This window comes from Idiotropiscis lumnitzeri, chromosome 2, assembly GCF_059441095.1.
Source record: "Idiotropiscis lumnitzeri isolate Australia: NSW breed Sydney's pygmy pipehorse chromosome 2, RoL_Ilum_1.0, whole genome shotgun sequence".
Taxonomy (NCBI): domain Eukaryota; kingdom Metazoa; phylum Chordata; class Actinopteri; order Syngnathiformes; family Syngnathidae; genus Idiotropiscis; species Idiotropiscis lumnitzeri.
In genome coordinates, this window is record NC_142392.1 from 15056235 (window position 1) to 15081337 (window position 25103).

At 42.2% G+C, this 25103-nt stretch overlaps 1 pseudogene; it reads right to left on the minus strand.

The window, feature by feature from the left end:
• Positions 1-21647: 21647 nt before the first annotated feature.
• On the minus strand, positions 21648-24437 carry LOC148341775 (E3 ubiquitin-protein ligase TRIM35-like; annotated as a pseudogene).
• Positions 24438-25103: the final 666 nt, after the last annotated feature.

The following is a 25103-nucleotide window of genomic DNA, read 5'->3' on the forward strand; positions in this document are numbered from 1 at the left end:
GACATAATTCATTAAGTCTTTGTGTCCCGATAACCTCATCTTCGCGCGTTGATGCTTTTCGGCGTAGTTAGCTTAGCTTGTTAGCTAGCTAGCCGCTAACGAAAAGAGGCACATTGACTCATCGCCAAGCAGAGATCAAGTGCGCATTTTTTGGAATTATCATTTGAAAATGTGTGAAAGAACGACACCCAAGTACAAAGAGGAACTTTGTGGAATAAAAGAAGAGAACGAGCAACATCATCAACTGCTGGACGAAGTTTGCAACCAGTCTCGTGTTGTGTCACTCAAAGCAGGTTTGTACACGTCTAACTCTAATTTGCTTTGTAAAGAACGACTTTCTATCGTTAAAAATATGCATCACAACATTAAGTTGTTTGGGGAAATCGTTCAAGGTTATTGCCGTTTTATCTTTAAATGTTGCCTTTTACTTGCAGGTCTGCTGAGCAATTGTTTATGTCAAATGTAATCAGTGCAGAAAATATATGCCAAAGAACAACCAATAGGGGGGGTGAACTCCATGTTTTTCCCAGTATAAAATTTACATTTAAAATAAGAAAACATTTTCTGGTTTTTATATTTTGTTCAAGCAATTCCTTACGGAAGCAATTCCGCCTGACTCTAAAAATGTGCACATTGCCGCAAAAACGTCAATGGCGGTTGATCAATTTTAGTGAATAAAACACAAAATATTAAGTTTTTTTTTTTTTTTTAATCAAGTACGTATTGGTCTTATTTATTTATGAACTTTGTACTGGCTTGGTCGTATGAGAGTCAATGAACCTCGGGTGGCCCTGCACTGTTTTGTGCACGTGTGCGTAGTTTCACCCCATCCAAACATTTAAAATACATTGAATGCATCCATCCAGAGTTGCACGGATCTCATCAGTGAACAAGCGCATGCTGCAAGGAATGCATCTGCATCTTTGTCTTACGATGGTCTCAAAAAGGCTGAACGTCACTACCCCCTTTTCTACGTACAAGTCCAGGAACATTTAGTTCCTGGTAATAAAGTTCCTGTGGCCCAGGTGGTTTGCATCACCCCCACAACTCATAGTTCCTGGTAATTTATCCAAATGACAATCATGATGTATCAGTGGGAGGTCTTGTGTTACTTTGTTACTCATTACTGACACCCTTTGGCTGTTAAGCATCATTGCAATTCCAAAATGATTCAGTGAACTCTTAAAATATTATGGTGTATCTTAGTTGAATTAGAATACATATTCCAGAAACGTCTGTGACTATGTCAGGAATGAAATCGGGCACCAGCCGCAACGTGCTTCCTTTTTAAATGCTCGTTTATCACGGTTGTGCTGCGAAAGGGAGGTTTACATTGTAGGACGGAATTTTGTGAAATGCCCCCATGGTCCGGTCCAAGTTGGGGTCCACGCATTGCGCCGTATGCAGCAGGCACAAGTCAAGGTAGCACGGAAGAAACAATATAAGACAAAGTCGCCGCATGAGGTTTGACTTGACCAAACCAAATGTGTGTTTGTCTTTTTGTGTCCTGCAGACGTCAGTGAAAACGATCTCCGTTCTGTGAAAGAGGAGCCAGACTTGACTCACATCAAAAAGGAGGAGGAGGAGATCAACAAGTCACCACTGAACGTTGTCCCTATAAAGACTGAAGATGAAAACAGGGATGAGAGTGAGGACAACAGAGGGGCGGAGCCTACAAGCAGCAGTTCAAGTCATCTCGTAACAACAGAAGTTGATGAAGACCACTGGGGACCATCACAAGCACATAATGAGGACACATTATCAGACACTCATGACGATGATGATGATGAAGATGATGGGCAAGCCAAAGGTGAAAGGGCATGTCACACTGACTCATTAACTTCAAAGCTGTCTTTAAAAGGGCACAGAAAAACACACAGTGGGGAAAAACCTTTTTCCTGCTCGGTATGTGGCAAAAGCTTCTCTCGAAAGTCTCATTTTGTAAGGCACACAAGAACGCACAGTGGAGAAAAACCTTTTTCTTGCTCAGTTTGTGGCAAAAGCTTCTATCAAAAGTCAAGTTTAAAAAGGCACACAAAAACACATGGTGGTGAAAAACCTTTTTCCTGCTCAGTTTGTGGCAAGAGTTTCTCTCGAAAGTTTCATTTAACAATCCACACAAGAACACACAGTGATGAAAAATCTTTTTCCTGCTCAGTTTGTGGAAAATGCTTCTCTCTAAAGGCAAATTTCACAGAACACGCAAGAACACACACTGGAGAAAACCCTTTTTCTTGCTCAGTTTGTGGCAAAATCTTTTCTTTAAAGTCAAATTTAAAAACACATACACGATTACACACTGGAGAAAAACCTTTTTCATGCTCAGTTTGTGGCAAGAGTTTCTCTCAAAATTCAAGTTTAACATACCACACAAGAATACACAGTGGAGAAAAACCTTTTTCCTGCTCAGTTTGTGGCAAGAGTTTCTCTCGAAGGTCTCATTTAATAATTCACACAAGAACACACAGTGGAGATAAACCTTTTTCCTGCTCAGTTTGTGGAAAATGCTTCTCTCATAAGGCAAATTTAACAAGCCACACAAGAACACACACTGGAGAAAAACCATTTTCCTGCTTAGTTTGTGGTAAAAGCTTTTCTCTAAAATCAAGTTTAACATACCACACAAGAATACACAGTAGAGAAAACCCTTTTTCCTGCTCAGTTTGTGGCAAGAGTTGCTCTCGAAAGTCTCATTTAACAAGCCACACAAGAACACACACTGGAGAAAAACCATTTAACTGCTTGGTTTGTGGTAAAAGCTTTTCTCTAAAATCAAATTTGACAAGTCACACAAGAAAGCACAGTGGTGAAAAACCTTTTTCCTGCTCAGTTTGTGGCAAAAGCTTCTCTCAAAAGTTTGATTTAACAATCCACACAAGAACGCACAGTGGAGAAAACCCTTTTTCCTGCGCAGTTTGTGCCAAGAGGTTCTCTCAAAAGTCGCATTTACGAAGCCACACAAGAGCGCACAGTGGAGAAAAACCTTTTTCCTGCTCAGTTTGTGCCAAGAGGTTCTCTCGAAAGTCGCATTTACGAAGCCACACAAGAACGCACAGTGGAGACAAACCATTCAGTTGCAGCGTTTGTGCTAAAAAATTCTTCACTAAACAGGGTGCTGAGAGTCACAATTGTGCTGGTGAGAAAAGCAGCGATCCTTGAAGCTTAAAAAAAAGAAAACAAAAAACTGAAGGAACTGACTCTTTGTGGTAAGATGTAAATTTTGATTTTGAATAAAATATGATATATTGAATTTTGCAAAGTTTTTTTATTGACTTTAAGCCAATGTGATTCGTGCCAGAATAACCATTGTGTCTGAGTGATGATGATTTGTTTTGGTGTTTACATCAAACATGTAAATAAAATTAATTGCCTTTGCCTGGAACAAATATTTGTGAACATTTTGCTTTTCAGTTGTCTTTTTAATCGTACCTAATGGAAAAGGTTTGAGAAGAAACGGTGCTTATGAAATCGGTCCCTTCCACAATCATCAATAAAATCACTTGTTCCACTTGCTCAACTGGCCTTCATTACGCCGTGAAAAGGTGAAAAATAGAACAAGAAGTTGAACTATAAAAAGAACCAGACAGAGAAACGCAATTCGGCTCAGTTTCTCTCAAAGGTTTTGGAATGTCGGGAGTTGGCAACTTGATGGCGACTGGAGTCAGCGCTGGTTTTCTCGCTGTGTTTGGCTGGCTCGTATATGTATGGTCCATTGAACAAAACTCAAACTCTTCAAATATCCACTCACATACATTTAATATTACACTTTCTGAATACATTTCTGACTGGCTAAAAACACTTTCTAGGTTGAGCTCTATCAAGGGTTTGGCGTTTGTTGCTAAGCAGAATCTCACTTTGGAAAAACTATAATTTTGTCAAATATACCAAATATTTTTTTTCATGCTGTATTATATTTTTTATACATTGGATTATTTATATATTGAAATAGGAAAATATTAAAATTTAAAATTGGAAACCACATACAGACTTAATTCAATTAATAATAAATATAGAAACATTTTATAAATATTGAACTCATTGAGAAGAGTCCTGATCTTGAAATAAATATTGAATGATAAAAAATACTTAAAAAATTAATTCAATAACCCGACCCCGGATTAGCGGCAGAAAATGGCTGGATGGATGTAATAATTTAAATTGCATCCAAATTCAAAAGAACAAATATGTTAAGAAATATTCAAGTGTGAAATAAAAAGGTTTAAATTGTTGAGAATTTTACATACTAAAATAATTGAATAAATATTGTATTATTACATAAGCAAGCTTAAATATAAATTGAAATATCCTCCTGACGACCAGTAGTTCAAATTTGTCCTCTGTAGAGGACATTTTTACACCTAAATATCTCCCACCCAGTGCATCCAATTGCATTAACTCTTTTTGTGCTCTATAGAGGACATTCAGAGCTTTCCAATGATACCAAATTTGTAGGGGTGGGTGGTTTGTTACCTTGACATCACCGTAGATGAAAAATGGCTTCCCTCAGTGCAAGCACTTTTTATGGGAAGAGGAAAAGTAAGTGTTTAATACTTTTTATCAAAGACATTTTGCCTTGAAATGCTGTTGGCATTTTATTTATAAGACTCTTATGAACATGTTAAGGTGTTGTTTGAGTTATTTTAAGTCTATTTGAGCCTAGTATTCAAGTGTTTAAAACATGTCCTTTGTAGTGGACGTTTGAAGTTATTTCATCCATTTTGCTCTTTTTTTCCAAATGACAAGAAAGGGTCATTCCCAGAAGCAGAGGAAATTTTACTGCAGATTTTTGGGAAATTCTATTGACATGGGCAGTCTAGGATAGCCAAACATTCAAATGTATTGCGCTTCAAGTACGAGAGTGAAAATTGTGGCGGAAACCATGACCAGAAATCGGTTTTACAAATCGAGAAACTCCATCAAGCTCGTCAACGACTTTGATGTTTTAGATGAAGAAAAAACAAGTGATCTCTTTTGGAGAATCAGGTCCCTCTTGAGCAAAGTAAGGCAAGGATGTCTGAGTCTGCCAAGAACAGGAAAATTGCGCATTGACGAGCAAATAGTTCCTTTGACTGGTCGATAACCAGTGCACCAGTATGTACCGGGCAAACCAAACCCAACTGGACCGAAGGCATTTGTCTTGGCGGCTGCACCAACTGGTCTAGTTTTGGATTTTGTGGTCTACCAAGGCAAGACAACTTTCACAGCTACAGGAGGGTCGGGCTTCAGGGAACAAACTGTTCTTCAATTGACAGAGTCTGATCCCCAAGGTACACACCTGTTCTTTGACTGGTACTTTCCGACAATCAGCCTCCTTGACACCCTGATGACAAAAGGACTGACAGCAACTGGAACCCTCATGAATAACAGGGTTCCAAACAACTGCAAGATCATAGGTGATAAGCTCTTCAAATGGAAAGAAAGAGGGTCATCAGAGATGGTGGTGAGATGACGCACACCTGAACTTGCTGTCATAAAATGGTTGGAAAACTAGACAAGTGACAGTGCGTGCAGTTTTCCACTTTTTTGACCTGGCAATCACCAACTCATGGCTTCAGTATAAGCGTGACTGCCAGTGTCTGGGGAAGAAACCCCAGAAGATCCTTGATGATCCTCAATTTGCTCCTTGGTGCAGAGTTGATTGCTCGAGCCCAAGTAGGACGTGCAGGACGTGCAGCAAGTGATAGCGAAGATGACTTCACTTCCCCACGTCAAAAATGGAAACCACAGTCAAATGCAGCTCTGAGACACTATGATGAAGTCACTGATGGTGTAGTGGTACACTCGCCCGAGTTGTGTGCGGGCAGCGTGGGTTTAGTTCCCACTCAGTGATGGTGTCCATGTCTGCTCTGTGACTGGCTGGCGACCAGTTCAGGGTGTAGTGCGCCTTTCGCCCGTGGTCAGCTGGGATAGGCTCCAGCACCCTCCCGCGACCCTGTACAGGATAAGCGGTGTGGATAATGACATGACATGATGAGACTTTGATGCTGTGCATCTTCCAGAAATGGTGGATGAAACACATGCATCAGGGTGTCGCCAATCTGGCTGCAACAGTGAAACATTTATGTGCTCCAAGTGCAAAATTTTCCTTTGTATTTCCAAGAAAGGGAATTGCTATTTGAAGTATCATATCAAATAAGCATCATAGAAGCAAAAGTGAAATAAAAGAAAAGAGATGATGGACTGTAATATTTATGTTGAACACTTTGTCAAATAGACTTTTTGATGTTTTTGTTGGACTAACTGTTTCACAATAAAGTTCCGTTTTCCCCTGTATTGAGTTCCGATGTGCACTGTAGAAGACACATCATAGCTTCAAAACAAAAATAAAAATTTCAAAAATTTCTTTTGGAATATTCCAATTACTTCACATAGATTGGGGAATTTCAAAATAAATGTGATTGGAGAACATTTTTTTCCCTGATAGTCAGGAGGATAAATGAAAAAAAAAGTTGTGTATTTTTAAATGGCCTAATATAGATATGGGAAGTAATTCTCTTTATGAAACTATGAAGGGACTGGAGCTCACAGAAGTGACCAGTCTTGGTACTGAAGTTCCGATGTAACCAGATACTGCCCTGAGAGAAAATAGGCCTGAGCATTGTTTATGGTGGGGGCAATTCTCTCGCCAGGTCAGTGACCTTCCAGGGTGTGAAAGTAATTTAAGGTGCCTTCAGTGAAGTCCTACTTGAATGAATCCACATCAAAATACCATCATTTATGACACCACGGCTGGACAAATAATATCCAGAAACACACTTACGCACCACTGAGTGAGTGTTGGACGATATAGCTTCTCTTGAAAGGTCCGACTTGAAAATGTCCTTTCAAGTGTATCTGAAATTAAGTCCACACTTTTCCCTCCTTCGGCCATTGTGGTTTAAAAAAAGCAAGAATATATTTTAGATTTTCGAACATCCGCCAATTACGACTTTTGAGTGTGTTGATTCAGCATAGCGCTGCCCCCTCACGAGTGAGTATCCAATCACAAAACGCGTTCATCACCGTCAGCGTAAGGCCAGCGAGAAGGCTCACTGTAACCAACTCGTGATCTGATTGGCTATCGCAACCGTCTAACAAATATGAAAGCTCATTGACTTTGACAGAAGAGATGCTCGCACAATTGCATCTTAAGGCGTCGGAACGAACAATGCGCGCTCCTCGTATTGTGAAACCTGCCCTGCAACACGAGCTAGCAGAATTCCGATTGGATTCAAAACTCTCACCTAAAAACACAACGCTCAGCTATAATATGACATCAATGTGAAGATTATGATCTTTTTTTTCTTGATTATGTTTGGCCAACAGAGATGTAACAATGGGATTGTTAGTTGGTGGTTGGGTGTTCCCAGGGGGACTGTGTTAGTTGACGCACACCGCGCCAGCAGGGCAGAAGTGGAGTGTATGAGAGCCGTCCAGTTGATGTTACAATAAAGATTCAGTGAGCAAATGAAAGAGCTCTAACCGTCCATTCTGTATAGTCATATGACAGAACAGAACGAAACATGGTGGCAGCGGTCTAGTCGCTAGTGGGGACGCGGGAGAGGATTGACAACAACCGTGTGTACGTGCTGCCGACGAGCTGAGTGAACGGAACGGCGCGGCAGCAGGTGAACTAAACGGACAGAGGACGTCGCGATGGAAGGACTGAAACCTCAGTCGATGTTGTTGTTGGACTCCGGCGACCTAGCCAAGACATGGAAATGCTGGAAGGAGGAATTTACACTCTACACGGACCTCACCATGCCCGGCGCAGAGGAAGGAGCGAAGGCGAAGCTGTTCTATTACCTCGTCGGCGCGAGTGGGAGGTAGCTTTTGGCCACACTGGCGGGTGACGACTCGTCGGCAAAGAGGTCAGTGAGTGCAATGATAAGGTTGCTGGATGAACATTGCACACCGAAAGTGAATGAGACTGTCGAGAGATACAAGTTTTTTGTGCGAAACCAAGGCACGGATGAAACCATTGACAAATATTTTACGGACCTGAGAGTGCTAGCCAATGGATGCAACTTTGGAGACATAAAAGACTCGCTAATTAGAGATCGCATTGTGTGTGGCACCAATAGCTCAGCCATGAGAGAGAGACTCCTCAGGGAAGATAGACTGACACTGGAGAAATGCCTACTAATATGTAGAGCTGCTGAACTGTCAAAAGAAAACAGCAGGACACTGGAAGGACACACTGTGGAGGAAATACATACAGTGAAACAAGATGCAAGGAAAAGCAACGGTGATGTAGTCGATTGTAGGTTTTGTGGGCGAAAGCATGAGCGAAGTAAGACAAAATGCCCAGCTTTTGGAAGGAAATGTAAAAAGTGTGGGAAAGAAAATCATTTCGCTGTGAAGTGCAAATCGAAAATAGGACAAGGAGGGAAATGTAAACCAGTGAATGCTGTCACGGAAGAGGATGGAGAAACATATGAGGATATAATGACAATTGCTGTGATGAATGGCAAGGGGAACAATGAAATAGTTCACCAAGTGAATGAGCGACTCAACAAGGGACAGCAACTCTTTGCAAGGATGCTGGTAAACGGGACACATGTGAACTTTCAGATAGATTGTGGGGCGACCTGTAACATAATCCCAATAAACCTCCTAAACTCAGACACACAACTGGAGCACACAGAGAAAGTGCTGGTCATGTATAATAAATCCAGGTTGTGTCCGTTGGGGAAATGTAGGGTTAAAGTGAGAAACCCTCGAAACAACAAATTGTACAGGTTGGAGTTTCTCGTGGTGGACCAAGTGGACAAAATCCCCATATTGGGCCGGAAGGCCAGTGAGGCCATGAAACTAATTAAAGTACACTACGAGAACATCCTTACCATTGATGACATTGTGAAAAAAGAATTGGAACAGGTCAAAGAAGAAGGACAACAGGATTGCATAACGTTGGAGAAAATAAAGACTGAGTTTGGCGATGTGTTCACTGGTGATGGCTGTTTGGAGGGCGAGTATAACATTGAAATAAACAGTGAAGTGCCGCCTGTTAAACTGCTGAAACGCAGAGTACCCGTTTCACTGATGTCTCCACTGAAAGAGGAATTAAAAGATCTTGAGAGAAGAGGCATTATCGCACCGGTTGAGTGTAGCACTGACTGGATAAGTAGCATGGTGACAGTGATGAAACGCAATGGAAAACCGAGAATCTGCATAGACCCAAAACCACTCAATCGAGCGCTGAAAAGAAGCCACTTCCCTCTTCCGACGATTGAGGATATACTTCCGGAAATGGCAAAGGCGAAAATGTTCACAGTGTGTGATGTGAAGCATGGCTTCTGGCATGTTAAATTGGGGGAGGAGTCAAGCTACCTCACCACGTTTGCCACTCCTTTTGGTCGGTACCGTTGGCTGAGAATGCCGATGGGAATAAGTCCAGCGCCGGAAGTATTCCAAAGAAGACTCATACAAGCGCTAGAAGGAATACCGGGAATATACATCATCGCTGATGATGTGTTGATCACGGGTGAAGGGACATCGCTGGAAGAAGCAAGTAGAGACCACGACAACAAACTCAGGTGCTTCCTAAACAGATGTAGAATGCGAAACATCAAATTGAACTTTGAGAAGATAAAACTACGGCGACAGGCCGTGCCGTATATTGGACATTTGTTGACAGCTGAGGGACTGCAGATAGACCCGGAGAAGGTGCGTGCAATCCAAGAGATGCCGAGGCCGACGGATGTCAAGGCAGTACAGAGACTGGTTGGGATGATAAATTACTTGTCCAAGTTTTATGACCACTTGTCTGATGATTGTGAAATATTACGCCAACTTACACACAAAGAGAATGTGTGGGAGTGGACTGACACACAGGAGGAAGCGTTTAATAGACTGAAACACAAAATTGCCAGTGCACCCATTTTGAAGTATTACAATCGAGACGAGGAGTTGACACTTCAATGTGATGCATCAGAGACGGGGCTGGGGGCTGCTCTGACACAAGGAGGTAAGCCTGTAGCATATGGGAGCCGGGCCTTGACACAGACAGAAAGGGGCTATGCCCAGATAGAGAAGGAATGCTTGGCTATAGTCTATGGGATGGAGAAGTTTCACCAATACACGTTTGGCAGGCAGGTGACGGTACAGAGTGACCACAAACCGTTGGAAAATATTCACAAGAAGCCACTTTTGAGTGCACCAAAGAGACTACAGAGGATGTTACTCCGATTACAGAAATATAACATGGAAGTGACCTATGTACCAGGCCGTCATATGTTGCTGGCTGACACACTCAGTAGGGCATACTTGCCAGAGGACACTAAAGGGGACATGGAGTCAGAGATAGAAACCGTAAACATGGTAGACTACCTACCTATTTCGCTGGAGAGACTGAGCTCCATTAGGAAGGCTACGTCAGTGGATTGGAGGCTGCAGAGAGTAATTGGCATGATTCTGTCAGGGTGGCCAAAATGCAAAAAGGATATACCCACGGACATTCAACACTATTACTCATTCCAGGAGGAACTTAGCTTCCAAGATGGTATCGTATTCAAAGGAGAGAGAGCTGTGATACCAGATTCACTCAGGACTGACATTACACGCCGTGTACACTCTTCTCATTTAGGAGTGGAAGGTTGTCTAAGGAGAGCAAGGGTGTGCGTGTACTGGCAAGGGATGAATGAGCACATTAAGACCTTTGTCTCCAAGTGTGACATCTGTAGGTCCATGGACCCCAAGCAACAGAAAGAGACACTATGTCCACATGATATGGTGTGTAGACCCTGGGCCAAGGTAGGGATGGACTTGTTTTCCTTTCATGATAGAAACTACCTGATTACAGTGGACTACTACTCCAACTTTTGGGAAGTGGATTACTTGCCCGATACGACAAGCAGCGCTGGGATTAGGAAGGTGAAAGCACATTTTGCAAGGCAGGGCATACCGGACGTGGCAGTGTCAGATAACGGACCACAATTCTCCTCCAAAGAGTTTCGGCTGTTTAGTGAAAAGTGGGAGTTTGAGCATAGGACGTAGTCGCCAGGATATGCCCAGAGCAACGGGAAGGCCGAGTCAGCAGTGAAAACTGCCAAGCGACTGATGATGAAAGCGGCGGCTGCGAACCAGGATGCATACTTGGCTATATTGGACCACCGAAATACACCGACCCAAGGCTTGGGTACAAGCCCAGCACAGAGACTTCTGAGTAGGCGGACTCGGACGCTTCTTCCAATCAGGGACGCTCTTTTGGAGCCGGAGTTGATCAAAAATGCAGAAGGCCTGTGGAAGAACAGTCAGAGACAGGAGAGATACTACAACCGCACTGCGAAAGACCTGGACATCCTTGAGAAAGGAGACACCGTGAGAGTTCAGCCGTTTCAGCGACATGGAGTCTGGCGGAAGGCGACGGTGCTGAAACCTGCGAGCCACAGGTCGTATGAAGTGGAGATGGAGTCGGGTGGTGTGTTACGGAGGAATCGACGTCACCTCAGGCGTGACCTTTGCCCACCGGCCTCGCCTAAAAAAGCTGAGACTGTGGAAAGTACGGCTGAGGTGGGGTCGGAACTGTGCCGTGCTGGTGACCAAGCGGCTGTGACGACCAGGTCTGGCCGTCGGGTCATTAGACCTCGATATCTGGAGGACTTCACGGAGTGATGTTTGTTTTGGAACTTTGCATGAGTCTAGGGTTGCTTGTCAGTTAAGGACAGAGAAAAAAAAAAAGGAAATAAAATGTGAGAGTTAATGAGAGTTACGTGTATTCTTTAGTTGTGATTACATTTAAATTCATAGTCTTCGATGCTGTAATATGTTGCTGTCAATTAAAGAAGTTGACTTAAAAGAAAAAAAAGAAAAGATGTAACAATGGGATTGTTAGTTGGTGGTTGGGTGTTCCCAGGGGGACTGTTTTAGTTGACGCACACCGCGCCAGCAAGGCGGAAGTGGAGTGTATGAGAGCCGTCCAGTTGATGTTACAATAAAGATTCAGTGAGCAAATGAAAGAGCTCTAACCGTCCATTCTGTATAGTCATATGACAGAACAGAACGAAACATGTTTGTTCCGACTGCCAAATAGTAACCATGAATCAAAAAAAAAATGTTTGTTAAACATACTAAAGTTGTGGCTTTGTAATTTATATAGAATTTTTGTTCAAAATCGCCCAGACTCTTCTTTTTGTCTTTTCTATATTATGTACGTATTAATAACTGTGTTTGGTTTGTTAATGTTAATAAAGTTTGTGACAAAAAACGTATTCGTAAATATTTATCATCTCATCAATATTTGCACCAGAGAGTACTGAGTTTCGAGATTCTTACGATAATAGTTGTAAAGTCACGCAGGTAACGTGATGCTGCAAGCTTGTGTCTCTTTATTAACTGACTCGCATACTCGTCTATATGCACACACGCTTGTTCGTCTGGTAACCAAAACACACATATCAGGCAATACTGCCAACTAGTGACCAATGATATAACGTCTATCATTACAATAGTTATCAAAATTATATTTCTTATCAATTTAGCTTAGTTAAGGGATATTTTATTGACAATCTGACATCAATATTCAAAGAGGAAAAATGGTGGTGGGGGGGGCGTGAATCTTTTTTCTTCTTGGTAGGGGCGGGAGTGAAATAATTGAGAATCACTGCTAGTATATGCAGACATTATATTCATACAATTTTCAGCCCGAGTGAACCACAGGATTGTTGCAAGTTCGGGAGGAGAAACGTAAACGTCCCACTGCTGGAGCAGCAGAGGCTTCTCAGAGCATAGCCGGAAGTGACGTAGAGGCCAACGCGCCATCATGGTGGTATGCAGTAATTTTGTTCAAAAGAAAAAGAAAAATTATCAACCGAATCAAAATATTATATAGAATATATATTAAAAAAAGGAACAGCCAGCTGTAAAAACAAACACAGAGGCAAAGAAATATATTTGAAAAATACGTTTTTAAATCATGACGTCATAAGCAAGCGCGCAGCTTCCGAAGGACCTCGACCACATCCACCGACCCGTCCACACCGGAACAAAATCACCCACCGCTAAATTCTTCTGATTTAGTGTGGAACTGACTGTAATTTTCTCACAGAATGTCCAGTGCTACTCTAAAGTACCACGACATAATTCATTAAGTCTTTGTGTCCCGATAATCTCATCTTCGCGCGTTGATGCTTTTCGGCGTAGTTAGCTTAGCTTGTTAGCTAGCTAGCCGCTAACGAAAAGAGGCACATGACTCATCGCCAAGCAGAGATTGAGTGCGGATTTTTTGGAATTATCATTTGAAAATGTGTGAAAGAACGACACCCAAGTACAAAGAGGAACTTTATGGAATAGAAGAAGAGAACGAGCAACATCTTCAACTGCTGGACGAATTTAGCAACCAGCCTCGTGTTGTGCTACACAAAGCAGGTTTGTACACGTCTTACTCTTATTTGCTTTGTAAAAAAAGACTTTCTATCGTTAAAAATATGCATCACAACATTAAGTTATTTGGGGAAATGCGTTCAAGGTTATTGCCATTTTATTTTTAAATGTTGCCTTTTACTTGTCGGTTTGCTGAACATTTGTTTATGCCCAATGAAATCAGTGCAGGAAATAAATACCAAAGAAAAAACAATAGTGGGGGGTAAACTCTGTGTTTTTTCCCAGTATCAAATTTGAACTGATTATTTATCATTTTACATTTTCTGGATTTTATATCTTGTTCAAGCAATTCCTTAATGACTGCCTTACTTATTCTGCCTGACTCTAAAAAATGTGCACACTGCGGCGAAAACATTAAAGGCGGTTGATGAATTTTAGTGAATAAAACACAAAATATTAAGTTTTTTTTTAAAAACAAGTACGTATTGTACATTATTTATGAACTTTGTACTGGCTTGGTCAATGAACCTCGGGTGGCCCTGCAGAGTTTTGTGCACATGTGCGTAGTTTCACCTCATCCAAACATTTAAAATACATTGAATGCATCCATCCAGGGTTGCACGGATCTCATCGGTGAACAAGCGCATGCTGCAAGGAATGCATCTGCATCTTTGGCTTACTATGGGCTGAAAAATGGAGAACGTCACAACCCCTTTTTCTACCAACAAGTCCAGGAACATTTAGTTCCTGGTAATAAAGTTCCTGTGGCCCAGGTGGTTTGGATCTCCCCCACAACTCAAAGTTCTTGATAATTTATGCAAATGACAATGATGATGTATCAGTGGGAGGTCTTGTGTTACTTTGTTACTCATTACTGACACCCTATGGCTGTTAAGCATCATTGCAGTTCCAAAATAATTCAGTGAACTCTAAAAAAATAATATGGTGTATCTTAATTGAATTTGAATACATATTCCAGAAACGTCTGTGACTATGTCAGGAATAAAATCGGGCATCAGCCGCAACGTGCTTCCTTTTTAAATGCTCGTTTATCACGGTTGTGCTGCTAAAGGGAGGTTTACATCGGAGGACGTAATTTTGTGAAATGCCCCCATGGTCCGGTCCAAGTTGGGGTTGCACATATTGCTCCGTATGCGGCAGGCACAAGTCAAGATAGCACGGTAGAAAATAAGACAAAGTCGCCGCCTGAGGTTTGACTTGACCAAACCAAATTTGTCTTTCTGTGTCCTATAGATGTCAGTGAAAACGATCTCCTTTCTGTGAAAGAGGAGCCAGACTTGACTTACATCAAAAAGGAGGAGGATGAGGAGGAGATCAACAAGTCACCAGTGAACGTTGTCCCTATAAAGACTGAAGATGAAAACAAGGATGAGAGTGAGGACAACAGAGGGGCGGAGCCTCCAAGCACCAGCTCAAGTCATCACGTAACAGCAGAAGGTGATGAAGACCACTGGGGGCCATCACAAGCACATAATGAGGGCACATTATCAGACGCTCATGACAATGATGATGATGAAGATGATGATGATGATGGGTAAGCCAAAGGTGAAAGGGCATGTCACACTGACTCATTCACTTCAAAGCTGTCTTTAAAAGGGCACAGAAAAACACACAGTGGTGAAAAACCTTTTTCCTGCTCAGTTTGTGGCAAAAGCTTCTCTCGAAAGTCTTATTTAGTAAGGCACACAAGAATACATAGTGGAGAAAACCCTTTTTCTTGCTCAGTTTGTGGAAAATGCTTCTCTCAAAAGGCAAATTTAACAGAACACATAAGAACACACACTGGAGAAAAACCTTTTACTTGCTCAGTTTGTGGTAAAAGCTTCTCTCAAAATTCAAGTTTAACAATCCACACAAGAACGCACAGTGGAGAAAAACCTTTTTCCTGCTCAGTGTGTGGTAGATGCTTCTCTGAAAAGTCAAGTTTAACTTGTCACACAAGAACACACACTGGAGAAAAACCTTTTTCTTGCTCAGTTTGTGGAAAGAGTTTCTCCCAAAATTATTATTTAACAATCCACACAACAACACACACTGGAGACAAGCCATTCAGTTGCAGCGTTTGTTCTAAACAATTTGCCACTAAACAGGGAGCTGAGAGACACGATTGTGCTGGCGAGAATTGCTGTGATCCTTGAAGCTTAAAAAAAGACAAAAAAAAAACAGAAGGAACTGACTATTTGTGGTAAGATGTAAATGTGATTTTGAATAAAATATGATGAATTTAATTTTGAAAACCTTTTTTTATTGACATTAAGCCAATGTGACCAGTGCCAAAATAACCATTGTCTCTGAGTGATGATGAGTTTTTTTGTTTTTATACCAAACATTATCAATGAAATTAATTGCCTTTGCCTAGGACAACATTTGTTAACCTTATGCTTTTCAGTTGTCTTTTTAATCGTACCTAATGGAAAAGGTGTGAGAAGAAACGGTGCTTATGAAATCGGTGCCTTCCACTCTCAATAAAATCACTTGTTCCACTTGCTCAACTGGCCTTCATTACGCCGTGAAAAGGTGAAAAACTGAACTAGAAGTTGAACTATAAAAAGAACCAGAAAGCGAAACGCAAATCGTCTCAGTTTCTCTCAAAGGTTTTGGAATGTCAGGAGTTGGCAACTTGATGGCGACTGGAGTCAGCGCTGGTTTTCTCGCTGTGTTTGGCTGGCTCGTATATGTATGGTTCATTGAACATAACTCAAACTCTTCAAATATCCCCTCACATACATTTAATATTTCGCTTTCTGAATAAATTTCTGACTTGCTAAAACCACTTTCTAGATTGAGCTCTATCAAGCGTTTGTGGTTTGTTGCTAAGCAGAATCTCACTTTGGAAAAACTATCATTTTGTCAAATATACCAAATATTTTTTTTCATGCTTTATTATATTTTTTATACTTTGGATTGCTTATATAATGAAATCGGGAAATATTAAAATGTAAAATTAGCAACGACATACAGACTTAATGCAATTAATAAGAAATATACAAACATTTTATAAATATTGAACTCATTGAGAAGAGTCCTATTCTTGAAATAAATATTGAAATATAAAAAATACTTATGTATTTAATTAATTCAATAACCCAACCCCGGATGAGCGCCACAAAATGCCTGGATGGATGGAATAATTTAAATTGCATACATATTCAAATGAACAAATATGTTAAGAAATAAGGTTTAAATTAATATTGATATAATTTAACATTAAAATAATTGAATAAATATTTTAGTATTGTATAAGCAAGCTTAAATATACATTGAAATAAATTTTTAAAAAGTTGTGTATTATTAAATGGCCTAATTTAGATCTGGGAAGTAATTCTCTTTATGAAACTATGAAGGGACTGGAGCTCACAGAAGTGACCAGTCTTGGTTCTGAAGTTCCGATGTAACCAGATACTGCCCTGAGAGAAAATAGGCCTGAGCATTGTTTATGGTGGGGGCAATTCTCTCGCCAGGTCAGTGACCTTCCAGGGTGTGAGAGTAATTTAAGGTGGTCACGAGTAGACTGGTCGTATCAAAGGGGAGACGCATCTCGTTGCACACTTGAGTACAATGACAATAAAGGGATTTCTAATTCTAAAAAAAAGAATTCCTCTGGGGGACTTTTGGAGGGAAATCCCAAAGACTAGCGTGATGGGAATGCATACGCAACAAGGGAAAATTAGATATTCATGTCCTATTTGGGCATTCCCCATAAGAAGGGAATGTCTGAGAGGGGGCGTGCACGTTTTTGGGGAGACTTCTTTTGACATCAGCATGTGACGAGAATAAAATCTTTTTCGAAACCAGTTCTTTTCCATCACCAATCCAGCCTTGCTCGGCTGCCTGTCCGGAAGGCAGCAAGGACCCACACTTCAAAGACAAAATATACTACATATTGAAAGAAAAATAATACTCAAATATTGAAATAAGCATAGAATTGAATGAATAAACAAAAAAGAAATAAATACCTCCTGGAAAATATCCTTATTTATCAACATTTCTCAAAGCACAACATTTCGATCAGATTGAGTTCTTGCTTGCACATTCTTAAACAATCATAAGTTTTTTACTTTTAATTTTTAAGTTACTTCAGTGCATTTCACACCTGTGCCTTCAGTGAAGTCCTTCTTTGTCCTACTTGAATAAATCCCCATCAAAATACCATCATTTATGACACCACGGCTGGACAAATAATATCCAGAAACACACTTACGCACCACTGAGTGAGTGTTGGACGATATAGCTTCTCTTGAAAGGTCCGACTTGAAAATGTCCTTGCAAGTGTGTCTGCAATTAAATCCCTCCTTCGGCCATTGTGGTTCAAAAAAAGCAAGAATATATTTCAGATTTTCGAACGGCCGCCAATTACGACTTTTGGGTGTGTCGATTCGGCATCGCGCTGCCCCCTCACGAGTGAGTATCCAATCACAAAACGCGTTCATCACCCTCAGCGTAAGGCCAGCGAAAAGGCTCACTGTAACCAACTCGTGATCTGATTGGCTGTCGCAACCGTCTAACAAGGCCGTGAAATTGAAAACCGACAACAATCAGCCAATAAACATGTTGTAGGCTAAAAGTGACAGCAAAGGGAAGACAACACAAATTAACGTTCACAATTGTGCCAAGTAGACTGGAGTCAATTTTTGGAGACAAAACATCTGAAGATCTTGGATTGATAAAAAGAATTTACCAAATCACCAGCAAGGATGTCAATAAGAACAACAAAGTGTTGAAGAGTGAAGGTAGTAAGAGTATAGTGAACAAATACTTTTCTGTCTTCAAAGGACAAGGGACGCTACCTTACACTTATAAAATACAGCTCAAGGAAGATGCTAAACCTGTAGTACATGCCCCGAGAAGAGTTCCAGCCCCTCTCAAGGATAGATTAAAAAAGGAACTGAGCAGAATGACACCAATAAGAGTCATAGAGAAAGTGGAAGAACCCTGCAACTGGGTAAATTCCATCAATTGTGTTAAAAAGGGGAACTCCCCAGAGTTACGTGTTTGCCTCGACCCTAAAGATCTGAATGAAAACATTAAAAGAGAACATTATCAGATTCCCAAGCGTGAAGAAATCCTGAGTGACATGGCAGGTGCTAAGTACTTCAGCAAATTAGATGCATCGCATGGATTTTGGCAGCTGAAGCTGGACACCGAAAGCAGCAGGTACACCACCTTCAACACACCATTTGGGCGTTTCTGTTTTCTGAGACTGCCATTTGGCATACAGTCTGCGCCTGAGATCTTTCACAGAGCTATGGAGTCAATCATAGAAGGTCTGGAAGGAACCCGTGTGTACATTGATGATTTGGTTGTTTGGGGAAACACGGAACAAGAACACAATGAGAGATTCGAGGAACTGCTACAATGAGTTAAAATGAATGGACTTAAACTAAAACGAGAGAAATCTCTAATCTCGTTGCACACTTGAGTACAATGTCAATAAAGGGAATTATGATTTCTGAAATGTCTGTTTGGAGTTACAGAATTGACATTCTTGGGAGACAAGCTCACAGCAGATGGAGTGGTGCCAGACAGAACCAAAGTGCAAGCAATACTGGACATGCCAGTTCCAACTGAGAAAAAAGGGACTTCTGCGAGCAAATGGGATGATAAACATCCTGGGCAAGTTCATTCCAAACCTCTCTTCAAGTCAAAGTCCCTAAGTTTGCTGCTGCATCACAACGTAGTCTTTGAGTGGACAACAAAACATGACAAAGAATGGCAAGATCTAAAGAGAACTGTGACAGCTGAGCCAGTCCTTGCCTACTTTGATCCATCAAAACCAACCAAAATTTCCACGGAAGCGTCGAAAGATGGGCTAGGTGCCGTACTGCTGCAAAAGGCGAGAAACACATGGCAACCTGTAGCCTATGCATCCAGGTCAACGTCAGAGACTGAAAAACGCTCTGCTCAGATCGAAAAGGAGTCACTGGGTCTAGTGTTTGGATGTGGCAAATTGCACACGTATGTTTATGGACTGCCCACGTTCATAGCAGAGACTGATCATAAGCCACTGATTTAAAGTAGGAAGAAAAATCTCAATGACATGACGCCCAGAATTCAACGCATGATGATGACATTGCAGCGCTATGATTTTGAGCTAATATACACGCCTGGAAAATACATAGTGTTTGCTGATGCGTTATCCCGAGCGCCGCACCCTATCAGTGACATCAAGGACTGCGTTACGGCGGAGGAGGCTGAGGCTCACGTTCACATGGTCACAGCCGCACTTCCTGCTACTGACGTTATGCTGTCAGTCTTGAACAAAGTGTCACAATGTATGAACAATGGATGGTCAAAAGGAAACTGCCCTCAGGTTTACCCTATGAGAGCGGAGTTGTGCATGGCGGACGGCCTCCTGCTGAGGACAGACAGGATTGTAGTTCCACAAGCTATGCACAAGGACATGCTTCAGCGTCTTCACAAAGGACACCTGGGAGTGGAGAAATGTAAGAGAAGAGCACGAGAAGCCATCTACTGGCCGGGCATTAACAAAGACATAGAAGAAATGATTTAAAAATGCCAAGTTTGCCAAAAACATCAACACAAACAAGTCAAAGAGCCAATGCTGGTAGCTGACCTTCCCACAACTCCCTGGCAGAAGGTAGGCACTGATTTGTTTCATTTACATGGCAAAGACATATTGTTATTGACTCTTACTCTATCCTGAGATTGCCCAACTCACCAGCACCACTGCACAGTCCATTATTGTTCACATGAAAGGGTTCTTTGCAAGACACGGAATTCTGCAGTGTGTTGTGAGTGACAACGGTCCGCAATTTGACTGTGGAGAATTTCAACAGTTTGCAAAGCAATATGGATTCACTTCAAGCCCTTTATACCCACAGGCAAATGGGCAGGCTGAGAAGGGAGTGCAAATCATCAAGAGACTGCGAAGGAAGGCCAAGGATGATGCATCTGATCCTTACCTTGCCCTATTGAGTTACAGAGCTGCACCTCTGGAGTGGGGAGCTTCGCCTGCTGACCTACTCATGTGCCGTAAGCTTCGCACCACAAATACCACAAATACCACAAGGACATGACAACAACATTTGGATTGAAAATAAGAGAATGCTCAAACTCAAACAGAAAATTGCATATGACAGAGCTCCAAAACATCTGGAACCTCTTTCTGAGAAAGACACTGTAAGGATCGAGGGACCTCATTTTTGGGACAGAAAAGTGACTGTCCTTATCGAAGCCGGACCGAGATCTTACATTGTGGAAACAAAGCATGGACAAAGAGTGAGGAGGAACAGGAGGAGTCTTCTGAAGGTTCCCGAGGACTGGAAGAAATCTTCTGATGCGGCTGAGGCTGCAAAGCAGGCGGATACATCGAAGGAGCACAGACCTCAACCGCCAGCAATTTCTGGGATTACTGAACCTCTTCGAAGATCAACAAGAGTTAGACGACAACCGGACAGGCTGATTGAAAATGTTTAATGTTGTGTGATTGTTGCTAAAATTGTTGTAGAGCTGCTTGTTGTCATAAAAAATGTATAGATATTGTTAAGAAGTGAAAATAATTGATAACAAAACAAAATTATTATAATAATAATAAAAAATAATAATAATGAAAAAAAAGCATAGGCATTGTTTAACGTTTGAAAGGGAGATGTAATGATAGCAGTTATATCATTAGTCACTAGTTAGCAGTATTGCCCGATGTGTGTTTTGGTTACCAGACGAACAAGTGTGTCTGCACATAGACGAGAATGCAAGTCAGTAAATAAAGAGACACAAGCTTGCAGCATCACGTTGCCTGCGTGACTTCTTAAGATAGAAGACGGAACATTACAGTAACCATTAAAAAAACCGTATAGTAACCATAAAATTATTTTAAAAAAAACGTATCGTAAACATACTAAAGCTGTTGCTTTATGTTATTTACAAAGAATTTTTGTTTAAAATCCCCCTGGCTCTTCTTTTTGTGTTTTCTATATTATGCACGTATTAGCAACTGACCTTCCCACAACTCCCTGGCAGAAGGTAGGCACTCATTTGTTTCATATAAGAGAACATTATCAGATTCCCAAGCATGAAGAAGTCCTGAGTGACATGGCAGGTGCTAAACATACCTGTCAACCTCGGACAGTGACTCCCCTTATAAACCAGTGTAGTTCCCCTTATAAATGGATAAAAAACCTTATAAACACAATCGCGGCGTTTTTTAATTATATTTTATTATCACTATTAAGTATTTAGCAAGAAAGACAATGTAATGGAAAATAATAAAGGCAGTATGCATAACATTCTTGCATTGTACTTCCAGGCCCAGCATGTATTCAAATAAACAATTTCACCTTTATTTTCATAGTCAGTGTTAACGTTTAATGTTTTTTATTATATTCCGATGTGCATGATTTTGCTGACATAATCTGCTCCCGAGATGGTTTAACTTTGAAGCATAGGTCATCACAGTTTAACTTCACCTGGAGTAGAGCTGTAAGAGTGTCAGTGCCCATTGTCTTTCTATATTCGGTGTGAATCTTTCTGACGTTGCTGAACACACGCTCACTGTCAGCATTGCTATGAGGCAGGCACAGGAGCACTTGGTAGAGCTGTCGGATGAGGGGGAAACGCTCTTGGCCAAATCCAGTTTTCAGCTCAAAGATTTTAGGCCAAAATTCTTTGGGAATTGACCTTTGATCCTGAGAAGTCTGGGGCAAGAGTTGGGTACCCGGCGACTTGGTTTTTGGTTCCGAGGGCGGCCAGGCCCCGCTGACACCGACGGCTGCAGGGCTGAGGGAGGGGGAGTAGCGCAGGGCGGTCGAGCCCCAGCACCCCCCTCCCGGCCCCGGCCCGCCGGCCGTGGCCCGGCCAGACTAGTGGGGTTTAGACAAGTACCCGAGACGGCGGGAACGTAACAAGCAGGAGCGGGGCGGGACGAGGCGGCGGGGACGGGGCGATCCAGACCGGGGACCGACAAGGTTGGGCCGAGGGAAAAGGAATCGGATAACTGCGCGCGGCTTGCCCCGCGCGCAGCCCCCGCTTCCTCGAGGAGGTTAAACGGATAACTGCACGCGACTCGCGCCGCGTGCAGCCCCCGCAATCCCCACTCCCCGGCCCCGTTACAGCCGTCCCCGCGGGCCACACTACCGCACGGGTCCCGGTACCTACTCCTTGCATGCCTGAACCTACCGCCACGGATGCGGCTCCGGGTCGCGGCGAGCCCCGGCGCGCGGCGGGCGTAACGGGCCGGCCCGCCCGCTCATCGGCGGGCGAAACCGTCCCCTCCGCACCAGCCTCACGCGCCAGGAATCATTACCGAATGGCGAGTCGATATCGGTCTGGACTGAAACGTCATTGGGATTTTTTTTTGTTTAACTTTTTTGTGGTTTCCCGTATAAAAGTCGTTATACGCCGTATGTGATTAGAAATTGTCAAAAAACTTATAAAATACGGGGAAACCGTGTAAGTTGACAGGTATGTCACTCATTTAAAAAATTGACGGCGTTAAAATGGGGTTGGATTAATCCCATTAATAACGCGTTTTTCTGACACCACTAAAAAATACTTCATTGCACATTTTGTTATTTATTTCTTAAAAATTGGCATTATTTATTTCTTAAAATTTGGCAAAGTGTGACATGACATTTCCCACATTCTTAATCAGGAAACATTGTTCAAAATTGTTCTGTTTTGTTTGCAGTTTATTGAGTAAATCAATCCATGTCAACTATCTCGCTGGGAAAAAAATCTCATGCAAAACAACAGATCAGATTTCTAATGTGGGAGCAAAACATCTCTGACTTTGAGTTGGAACATGAGGAGCAAGTGGAATTATTTGCAGAGGAATTTTATCCTCCGTCTCAAAGTCAGGAAACATTTTCGTGTTGTGTGACAACCGTAGCTAAGTGGAAGGTTTTGTTTTGCAGAATTGAGTGTTTGTAAGAGAGTCAGAGAAGGAAACTGATCTTTCGTTCGTGTTCACTTGAACTCGAATCCTATACAGTTTCACAGGCTTAGTCCAAGATTCAAGTGGCTCACAAAACATAATGTAGTCACCATCAAAAAATGAAATGCGGCATAGTTTCATGTCATATGGCAAACAAGGGTCCCTCCACAGCACCCCCAATTCCCAGCGTATGTTGTCTCCCAGCTCCACATCCCACGTGTGTGTTCCCGAGGCCAAAGCAAACAGAGCACATCGTTCCACTTGAACCTCTCTGGATTGTTTGGACGCTGCTGTCCTTCTTTAAAACTCACACTGGTCAGATCTTCAGACAGACTGAGTTCTGGAGCAGACGTGTTTTGGTCCAGAATGACTGGACTGTAGGAGACCATCTCCTTCATTCGTTCCCACACGTTGAACGTGAGGTTGCCCACATGTTTGGCTTCATCCAGCAGAGCCCCTGGGAGCAACTCGGGCTTGTCGGACAGCTTCTGGGTTCTGGTCACCGTGGTCTGAAAGTTCTTCATGAAGGAAACGGGCTCTGACGTCAGTGGCTCCTCTGTGCTCCTGATGGCATCTGCGAAAGCGACAATGTCTCTGCTGAGAGCCTCAATCTTCTCCTTCATCCTCTGAGTCTTCTTCTGCTTTTGATCCCTCACAGTGGACAACCTGGACTCCTCCTCAACCTGCAGGAAGCGACGAAGCTCCTCAAAATCCTTCTTAATTTTATTTTCAACCTACTCGCTCTGGACCTTGATGTACGTCGCTTGTTCGTTGCAGTTGTCTCTTATCTCAAATTTTTTCAGTCTTTTCTTCATGTCCTTCAGGCCTTCCTGGACTGTCTCTTTGTGACCTTTGACACCTTACAGAAGGGACGAAATTTGTGGCCAGTGTGGATTTTTGCATCTCTGCAGATGAGGCACACAAGCTCCTGGTGGTCCAAACAGAAGAGTTTCAGTTTCTTCTTGTGCAAGCTGCATCTCTCCTCCGCCTCCACTGAGGCTTGTGAAAAAGCCTCACACACATTCTTCAGGGCCAGGTTTGAAGGAATATCCATCGAACTAAACTCAGTCCTACAGACCGGACACGATAGATCTCCTTTCTGCTCCCACCATTGCAGCACACACGTGCGACAGAAGCTGTGACTACAAGGCAGCACGACAGGATCTTTAAAGACGTCCAAACAGGTCGGACATTGGAGAATGACCCCAACATGGCTGGCCATATTATTCGCAAAGACACCGACTCCGTCAATAAGCTTCCAACGTTCACTCTCAGGAGAGCCACTGTGCGTCTGCCTCAGTCACAAGTGGACAGATGATTTGACATCCTAAAAAAGTCCAAAGTGCACTTCCTGGAGCTGTGCTTCTGTTGCCAGAGTTCAATCGATGACACTTGGACTTGAATTGTATTGAACAAACTTTTATGTCTTTATTATTGTGCAACTGCAATTAGCCAGGTACCAAAGTGCAACATTAAAGGAGATAACGGCAAAGGGAGTGTCAGGTCAAGATGTCGAAAGTATATTCAGAATCACTGCATGATCGTAAAACTGATAATTTTGTCCTTCAGATGCTCTCATAGTGCAGGGGCGGGGGGGACCTACTCAAATCATCGACTTCCTGTTTGCCCAGACAGTGCCTCAATGGTTTCAAAATGCAAGTCGAGTGTGAAACAGATGAGAATCACTGATTTCATCCAAACCAATCAGAAATATTGAAACAAATTCTTGTGGGGATTGTTGGAATTTTAACTATAAATCTGGACCAAAAGTTTACCAAATTGTTCTAATTGGTTATCTGACTCCATTAATTGTTAACCAAACACGACCTACATTCATCCAACAATTATGCGTGCACTGTTTGAGAGAGAAATGACCAGGAAGCCGGTA